A 10189-nucleotide genomic window follows, 5' to 3' on the forward strand; every position below is an offset into this window, starting at 1 on the left:
ATTCCTATGGCCTTGAATCTATCATGAATGAATATAATACGGTATTCAACTAAGCAAGACTGTTAGGTATATTCTTATCATAACCGAGAAATCTTTCCCCAAGCCACGGGTTCAGAAACAAACTCTCTCCAATTCTACTCTAATCTAAGCATGGCTTTCCCAAGATATCATAGATAGTAAATAGAACTCAACTACTAGCAACACAATTACGCAATTATACACAGAATTAGAGAAAAAATCAAAGATGATAACTCGAATTAACGGTAATATAATTAATAAACTTCAATATTCATGACAACCACAACCCTAGAACGTGAAGTTTAACTCCACATAGACATGGTAGCAAAATAATAAATCATCAAGAAAAAGTAAAGAGTACTTAGTTTGATGGAAGAAAGATGGAATCTGATGAATTCCGGCCTCCACGGCGGCTCAGTGCTCTCCCTTCGTCTAAAGTCTCGTCTAAAATCGGTCTCCTCTCTAAAAATGGTGTTTAATGACTATTTATATGTGTAGGAAAAAGACTAAACGAAATAATCAAATCCAAAACTAAATAGGAGATAAAATAGACTTTAAAAATTCGGAACACCCTCGCTACAGGCCTCGCCTCGCGAGGCAAAACGCCTGGTCCACCTCGCTATACCCCTGGATGCGCAACCTCTGACGCGCGGTTTCCACTATGCGACGCGAGGTATGTCGCGAGCAAAATTAGTTGCTACGCCTGTTCTGTTTCTGCTTAGTTTCAATTCCTTTGCTTTGCCTAACTTTTTCCTTCTTTCACGTTTTCATTTCTGTTTCTTTATTTTCAATTCCTTTGCTTGTTTCATTTTGTCTTCTTTTGCTTTTGTCTTCAATCAATCGTCTTCCATCATTGTTTCATTATCTCATTATAATATTCTCATCACCAAATAATCACGAGCCATTCTTGTAGTGTATAAAATACATATAAAATCTTTACTTTACTCCCAAATTCGTTTTTAACGAACCTACACATAAAATAGACTTATTTAAGCACAAATATAGTATAATTTAGTATTAAAACACCTAAATGTACGGTAAGTAATACACTAAAAATACGGAATTATAGCCAAATATCACTACACCACACTTAAACGTGGATTTGGCCTGTCATGCTCTCCTTTTACTACCTACGGAGGGAGAGAGAGAGTGATGAGGTTTATTGAGGGACTCACTCACCCTATCAGGCTTCATATGGCCAAGGAAACTGGAAGTGAGATTTCTTTTCAGGCGGCTGCTAATATTGCCAGGAGGATCGAGATGGTTCTTGCACAGAAGAGAGGGCAAAGGTCTGATAAGAGGCCTCATCAGTTCGGTGGTTTCAGTGGTGCCTCGTCTGGAGGCAGGGGTAATTTTAGTAGGGGTCATCCTCCCAGACCATTTCATTCAGCACTTCATGTATCTCCCGGTGCTTCAGGGAGTCACGGTCCTATAATGCCTTACTCTGGGCAGCCAGTATTCAGTGCACATTCAGCTCCTATCAGTGCACCACCACTCCAGAGTTACTACAGTGGTTATCTGACCCATTTGGGTCAGCTTCAGCAGCCACGGCATCAGGATAGGTGTGGATGAGTGTGGAAACATTGGTCACATCAGAAGGTATTGCCCTAGATTGGTTAGTAGCAGATCTCAGCAAGATTCTCGTGCCATCATACATGCACTAGTTGCTTCACCGCCTTCTCGGCCAGCTAGAGGTAGGGGTCAGGCAACTAGAGGTGGAGGTCAGGCCATTAGAGGTGGAGGTTAGGCTATTAGAGGTGGAGGTCAGATCGTTAGAGGTGGAGGCCAGCCAGTTAGAGGCCGTCCCAGAGATGCAGTTCAGAGTGGTGGGGCCCAGCCCCGATTTTATGCTTTTCCAACTAGGCCTGAGGCCGAGTCATCTGATGCTGTGATCACAGGTATTATTCCAGTTTTCCATAGAGATTCTTCAGTTCTATTTGATCCAAGATCTACTTATTCCTATATGTCCTCCTATTTTGCTTCATATTTTGTTGTGCCTTGTGATACTCTGAGTGCTTCTGTGTGTGTATCTACACCGATGGAAGACTATGTTGTAGTAGATCATGTCTATCGTTCATGTGTGGTTACTATTGGTAATCTTGAGACTAGCGTGGATCTTCTACTTCTTAATATGGTAGATTTTGATGTCATCTTGGGTATGGATTGGTTGTCCCCTTATCATGCTATATTGGATTGTCATGCCAAGACAGTGACCCTAGCTATGTCGGGGTTACCTCGGTTAGAGTGGAAAGGAACTCCTGGCCATTCTGTCAGCAGGATTATTTCTTATATGAAAGCTCGTCGTATGGTAGAGAAAGGATGTCTAGCCTATTTGGCTTATATTCGCGATCCCTGTGCGGATGTCCCTTCTATGGACTCAGTACCAGTTGTTCATGAATTCCCAGAAGTATTTCCTGCAGATTTGCAGGGGATACCACCCGACAGAGATATTGACTTCTGTATTGATTTGGCTCCGGGCACTCAGCCCATTTCTATTCTGCCATACCGTATGGCCCTGCCAGAGTTGAAAGAATTGAAAAAGCAGTTACAAGACTTGCTTGACCAGGGATTCATTAGGCCCAGTGTCTCGCCCTGGGGTGCACCAGTATTATTTGTAAAGAAGAAAGATGGCTCTATGCGGATGTGTATAGACTATCGGCAGTTGAACAAGTCCACTATAAAAAACAAATATCCGCTACCAAGAATTGATGACTTATTTGATCAGCTTCAGGGTGCCAAGGTATTTTTGAAGATCGATTTGAGGTCTGGTTACCATCAATTGAATATTAGGGCCTCTGATGTCCCTAAAATAGCTTTTCGAACTCGGTATGGGCATTACGAATTCCTAGTGATGTCATTTGGGTTGACAAATGCCCCAACAACATTTATGGATTTGATGAATCGGGTGTTCAAGCCTTATTTGGATTCTTTTGTGGTTGTATTCATTGATGATATCTTGATTTACTCCAGTTGTCGAGAGGAACATGAGCAGTATCTTCGAAGTGTGCTTCACACCTTGAAGAATAATCAGTTATATGCCAAGTTTTCAAAATATGAGTTTTGGTTAGACTCAGTTGCCTTTTTGGGGCATGTTGTATCTGTAGAAGGCATAAAGATGGATCCTAAGAAGATTGAGGCTGTTCAGAATTGGCCTAGACCTACTTCAGTTACAGAGATCTGGAGTTTCCTGGGTTTAGCAGGTTATTATCGTCGGTTCGTGGAAGGGTTTTCATCTATAGCAAGCCCATTGACCAGATTGACCCAAAAAGGTGTCCCATTCAAATGGTCAGACGAGTGTGAGATGAGCTTTCGGAAGCTCAAGACCACTTTGACTACGACGCCAGTGTTGGTATTACCCACAGGTTCAGGATCGTATACGATATATTGTGACGTATCTCACATTGGTCTTGGTGTAGTATTAATGCAAGATGGCAAGGTAATTGCATATACGTCGCGGTAGTTGAAAGTTCACGAGAAGAATTATCCTGTTCATGACTTAGAATTGGCAGCCATTGTTCTTACGCTGAAGATTTGGAGGCATTACCTCTACGGTGTCTCTTTTGAGGTATTTACTGATCATCGTGGCCTTCAGTATATGTCCAAAAAAAAAGATATTAATTTGAGGCAGAGAAGATGGTTGGAGTTGTTGAAAGACTATGATATCACCATTTTGTATCACCCCGGAAAGGCCAATGTGGTGGCCGATGCTTTGAGTAGAAAGGTTGTGAGTATGGGCAGTATTGCGTATATTCCGGTTGGTGAGAGGCCATTAGCTATAGATGTTCAGACTTTGGCAAATCAGTTCGCGAGGTTAGATGTTTCAGAACCCAGTCGGGTTCTAGCTTGCACAGTTGCTCGGACTTCTTTATATAAGCGCATCAAAGAGAGGCAGTATGATGATCCTCATTTACTTGTCCTTCAGGACACGGTGCGGCACGGTGATGCCAAATAGGTTGTTGTGGGGGAAGATGGGGTTCTGGGAATGCAGGGTCGTATTTGTGTGCCTAATGTAGATGGGCTTCGTGAATTAATTCTTGAAGAAGCACACAGTTCCAGGTATTCTATTCATCCAGGTACCGCCAAAATGTATCAAGATTTGTGGCAACATTATTGGTGGAGGAGAATTAAAAAGGATATAGTTGCATATGTAGCTCGGTGTCTGAATTGTCAGCAAGTTAAGTACGAGCATCAGAGACCTGGTGGTTTGCTTTAGAAGTTAGAAATTCCTGAGTGGAAGTGGGAGCGTATCACTATGGATTTTGTTGTTGTGCTCCCATGGACTCAGAGAAAATTTGACGCAGTTTGGGTCATTGTGGACAGGTTGACCAAGTCAGCACATTTCATTCCAGTGGCAGTTACCTATTTTTCAGAGAGGTTAGCTGAAATTTACATTCGTGAGATTGTCCGCCTTCACGGTGTGTCCGTGTCTATTATTTCAGATCGAGGTACGCAGTTTACCTCACATTTTTGGAGGGCTGTACAATGTGAGTTAGGCACGCGGGTGGAGTTGAGTACAACATTTCATCCACAGACAGACGGACAGTCAGAGCGCACTATTCAAATATTGTAAGATATGCTCCGCGCTTGTGTTATAGACTTTGGAGGTTCTTGGGATCATTTCTTGCCGCTTGTGGAGTTTGCTTATAATAATAGCTACCAGTCGAGCATTCATATGGCTCCATATGAGGCATTATACGGAAGGCGATGTTGATCGCCAGTTGGTTGGTTTGAATCGGGAGAGGCTCGGTTGTTGGGTACCGATTTGGTACAGGATGCCTTGGATAAGGTCAAGATTATTCGGGATCGACTTCGCACAGCACAATCGAGGCAAAAAAGTTATGTCGATCGGAAAGTTCGTGATATTGCATTCATGGTTGGAGAAATAATATTGCTCCGGGTTTCACCTATGAAAGGTGTAATGATGTTCGGGAAGAAGGGCAAGTTGAGCCCTAGGTATATCAGACCCTTTGAAATTCTTGAAAGGGTGGGTGAATTAGCCTACAGACTTGCATTACCACCTAGTTTATCAGCGGTTCATCCAGTGTTCCATGTGTCTCTGCTCCGGAAATATCATGGTGATCCGTCCCATGTGTTATATTTCAGCTCAGTCCAACTGGACAAAGATTTGACTTACGAGGAGGAGCCGGTGGCTATTCTAGCCCGGCAGGTCCGACAGTTGAGGTCTAAGAGTTATCCTTCAGTTCGGGTGCAATGGAGAGGTCAGCCGGTAGAGACATCTACATAGGAGTCAGAGTCGGACATGCGGAGTAAATATCCACACCTTTTCTCCAGCTCAGGTATTTTTTTTTCTAACTCCGTTCGAGGACGAACGTTTGTTTTAGAGGTGGAGAATGTGATGACCCAAAATGTCATCTTTAAATTTAATAAGTAATTATGTGTTCTAAGACCTCAAAAAGCACCATTTATCATTTATCGACTTACGTGCGCAATCCGTACAATTTTTCGAAAAGTTTTCATGTGAAAAAATAGATTAAAATGTGAAATAGAGCCTTAAAACTCAACTGAGTTGACTTTGGTCAACATTTTTAGCAAACAGAACCGGATCAGTATTTTGACAGTTCCGGTAGCTCCGTATCGTGATTTGGGACTTGGACGTATGTCCGAAATTTAATTTGGAGGTCCCTAGCTCAAGTTATGGCCATTTAAAGGAACTAGCAATTTAAAGGCTAAAGACTTCCAAGTTTGACCACGGGGTTGACTTTTTGATATCGGAGCCGGAATTCGATTCTGAAAATTTAAACAACTCCGTTATGTCATTTATGACTTGTGTGCCAAATTTGAAGTCATTCCGGATTCATTTAATATGTTTTGGCACGAGATTTGCAAATGGAAAAATTTAAAACTCAAAGTGTGAATCGAGGTGTGAATTGCAATTTCGATGTTATTTGATGTGATTTGAGACCCCGAGTAAATCCGTATTATGTTACGGGACTTATTGAGATATTTGGATAAGGTCCCGAGGGGCTCAGGTGAGTTTCGGATAGGCCATGGGATGTTTTGAACTTAAAAACATTTGCTGGTATAACTGAACCTGTTGCAGGCCTCTGATCTCGCAATTGCAAGATCAGGCATCGCAAATGCGAACCAAGCAGGTATGGCAATTGCGATATTCTTATTGCAATTGCGAAGAAAGCGTAGGTCAGCAGTTCTCGCTATTGCGAAGGGCCAATTGTCGCAAGTGCGACATAATCTTCACATTTGCGAAGGCAACGAGATTGTGAACGGCTTCGCAATTGCGAGTGTTTCCTCGCATTTGCGAAACACAGGTCGCAGTTGCGTCACCTGCAGCTTAACAAAATGACTTTTGGACGGGATTTTTGATTCATTTCCCAAATCTTCAAAACCTAAAACCTCAAGAGGCGATTTTGGGCGATTTTCACGGAAAAACATTGGGGAAAGTGTTCCTTATCCTATATTGATTATATTTCATGATTTCATACTCAATTATATCATGAATCCGTGAATTTATGGAAGAAAAATCAGATTTTTCTAAAATCTTCCAAAAACGAAAATTTAAGATTTGAAGGTTCATTTGATATCGGAATTGGATAATTTTTGTATGGTTGGACTCGTCTCGGAATGAGTGTTCAAATTTCGTAAGTTTTTCCGAGATTTGAGATGTGGGTCCCACTGCCAAATATTTTAATGAATTTTGGATTTTATCCGGAAAATTAGTAAATTCATATGGAATTAATTTCTATGATTAGTATTGAATATATCAAATTGTTTGTGAATAGATTTGAAGCTTTTGGAGACAAATTTAAAAGGAAAAGTTGTGGTTGAGTAATTGATTGGAATTTGCAAAGCGAGGTAAGTGTCGTGGTTTACCTTGACTTGAGGGAATAGAACCCTTAAATTATTTGTTATGTGAAATGCATGTGAACGATGTATAGGCAAGGTGACAAGTGTTTATACGTCGTCAAATTAATTGTTTGCCTACTTACTTGAAAAACCATAAATTATTTTAAATGAGGAATTAATTGTTATAATAATTGTTTCTCTCCTATTCTTTGTCAAATATTAATTCTTGAATTCTTGCATTAATTGTTACATGCCAAGTGAATTATGTGTCTTAATTGTTATTTGACATTTAGCATATTATACATTAAACTGTATATTTTCTCTCTGATTTCTATAATAATTTGCTATTTGCCTTTGTTTGTTTCGTAATTAAATCATAATTATTGTATGTTTGTTGTCTTATTATTTTATACTAATTATTGCATGTATTGGGGAAATACTTCTATAAGAATTGGTAAATGAATATGTTGGAGGAGCGGGTTGCACGCCGCAACAGGAATGATTATAATGAATATATTGGAGGATCGGGTTGCACGCCGCAACAGACTTATTAAAAGTCCATATTGGAGGATCGGGTTGCATGCCGCAACAGACTTATTAAAAATTCATATCGGAGGATCGGGTTGCATGCCGCAACAGACTTATTAAAAGTCCATATTGGAGGATCGGGTTGCACGCCGCAACAGACTTATTTAAAAGTTTATATATATACTTGATTGAAATAAATATATGACATACTTGATTAAAAGAAAAATATTGGGAGAGCGGGTTGCACGCTGCAACAGAATTGGTTGAAATAATAATAGATTATGACTGCTGGATTGGCTTCAATTATTATAAATGAGTTACCTGATTTATTTCTATTATTTGTTATTGTTATTAATATTGTGTACAGGTTAATGTAAGTGAACCGTCTTAGCCTCGTCACTACTTCGTCGAGGTTAGGTTCAACACTTACCAGTACATGGGGTCGGTTGTACTGATACTACATTCTGCACTTCTTGTGCAGATTTTGGAGTTGGTCCCAGCGGCGTACCATAGACTTTCTAATTTAAGCTACCAAAGGAGACTTGAGATATAACTGCATGGAATCCGCAGTTTTGAAGTCCCCGTCTATTGTACTTTAGCTGTGTGTTTATTTTCAGACAACTTTATTTTATTCAGACCTTTATCTGTATTTATTCTAGAAGCTCGTGCACTTGTGACACCAATTCTGGGATGATATTTAGACACCATTATTTTTATGAATTATTTCAAAATTGCTTCCGCATTTGCTTCCTTGTTATTAATAAATTTAATTTTTTTTTAAAATGGATAATATTATTCTAACGTTGGCTTGACTAGCAAGTGAAATGTTAGGCACCATCACGGTCCGAAGGTGAGAATTTCGGATCGTGACAATACAAGTGATAATAGCTCAAGTCGAGTCTTACTATCTCTAGATTCAACCCTTTAATTGGGGCTATCAATTTTTTGAGTTCACCCCAATTTCTTATTAGCCAAGTTTTTCTAGACTTAGTCCCTCTTTCTCAAGTAGAGACTAAGTCAATTAGGCACGAATCAATGTTTGCAACCATTAATTTTTGAGTTCAAGTAAAAACTAGGCTAAATATCACTAACCAAATCACAAACAAGCCTTAAATTAAATACCCACACTAGGGTTGGGTAACAACTCCATCTAGAAATTTAGCTACTCATGAAAAATGCAGAAATCAAAGAAGAAATAAAGATAGAATCCATAATATTTAATTATGGGAAGAGAATCTAGTGTTTGGAGACAAATCTAGTACAAAATTACTTAAAGCAGTAAAGGAAAACGGCACAGATGATCTCCCAAAATACAACTTAACCTAAAAATGATAAAAAGTCCTATTTATACTAAGCTTAAAATATTTGACAAAAATGTCCATGCGGAGGTTGTGCGGCCGCATAATTCTTAGTGCGGTCCGCACTCTGAGCTTGACTAGTCAACTGGGCCTTCTGCGGTCGCACAAAATTGGGATGCGGCCGCACTTCGTTTAGTTGTGCGGGCCGCAGATTTCTGAGTGCGGCCGCACACTTGGCTTGAACTGGGATTTGGACTTGATTTTGCGGGCCGCACATTTGTGAGTGCGGCCGCACACTGGCTTCTGCGGCCGCACAATATTCATGCGGTCCGCACAGCTTCACTTCAAGGTTCTCTGAATCTCCTCCTCTGCGGTCCGCATATTAGTGAATGCGGCCGCACAATGGCTTCTACGGCCGCACAACTTCAATTGCTCAAAATCTCCAAGTCTCTGAACCTCTCTTCAGCGCTCACACTAAAATTATGCGGTCTGCATACTCTGAAGCTGAATTTGTCAGGGTTCTTTCATTGTTTGCGGCCGCACACAGTATTGTGCAGTCCGCACTATAAATACTTTTGCCATGTTTTGGTCCATGTCCAATTTTGACTTCTTTTTGAGTTGATTTTCACTTCTTTGGCTCGTTTCCTAATATTGCTGCAAGAAAGCTCATTTCATTAGTTCTCGGGGATACCTTTAAGCATTTTCGAGCTAAAACACAAGTAAAATAGAGCAAATAAGCAGTCAAAATCCCTACTTATCAATTACAACGAAAATTCAAAAAGAAATTGATAGAGAAAAATAGAAAGAATTAATTGAAAAATGTGTTTAATAGCTTCTGTGATTAGGCAAAATATTTTCTTAACAAGTTTAATTTAAATAAACCAAATGAGAAAGAATAATATACTATATACTACCTTATAAGCCGAGCCAAACTCATCCATATTAGTTTTCCCAATAACAATCGCCCCAAATTTCTTCATTTTCCCAACAGCAGTAGCATCAATTGGGGGTTTATAATTCTCCAAAATTCAAGGTACAAATATTATCATTGTTTGCAATTTTCGTATCAATTTCCTCGGCTTCACTGAAAACGATTTATGGATAGTGAGGATTTGAGAAGGTGGTGGAGTGGGTTGTGACAGTGAGTGTGAGGCATTTGGGAGAGAGCTTACAGTGTGTGATTTGGTGAGCCAAAGGTTTTAACAAGTTTTTATCCATTTAAGGGGTTGTTTGGTTGTTGGCTCCATAAGTAGAAATATTATCCAGAGCTACAGTGGTTTTTGGCCCCCGTGTTGTAAAAGGTTTTCTTGAGACACATTTCTGGGCTCGTCCTGGGGTAGGGCACTATGAAAATGCCTCGAGACTTACGTGTGGGGCTTAATTCTGTTAGACTTATGCCCCAAGCACCCGAATGTGCGTCCAAAACACGCATAACGCTCTTTGCTCGAGGCTCGTTTAATAGTTCCTGGCGCAAATTATGCATCAAATTCCCTAATTAGGATTGTTAACACTCAAATTTTTTT

This window comes from Nicotiana tabacum, chromosome 21 (assembly GCF_000715075.1).
Source record: "Nicotiana tabacum cultivar K326 chromosome 21, ASM71507v2, whole genome shotgun sequence".
NCBI lineage: Eukaryota > Viridiplantae > Streptophyta > Magnoliopsida > Solanales > Solanaceae > Nicotiana > Nicotiana tabacum.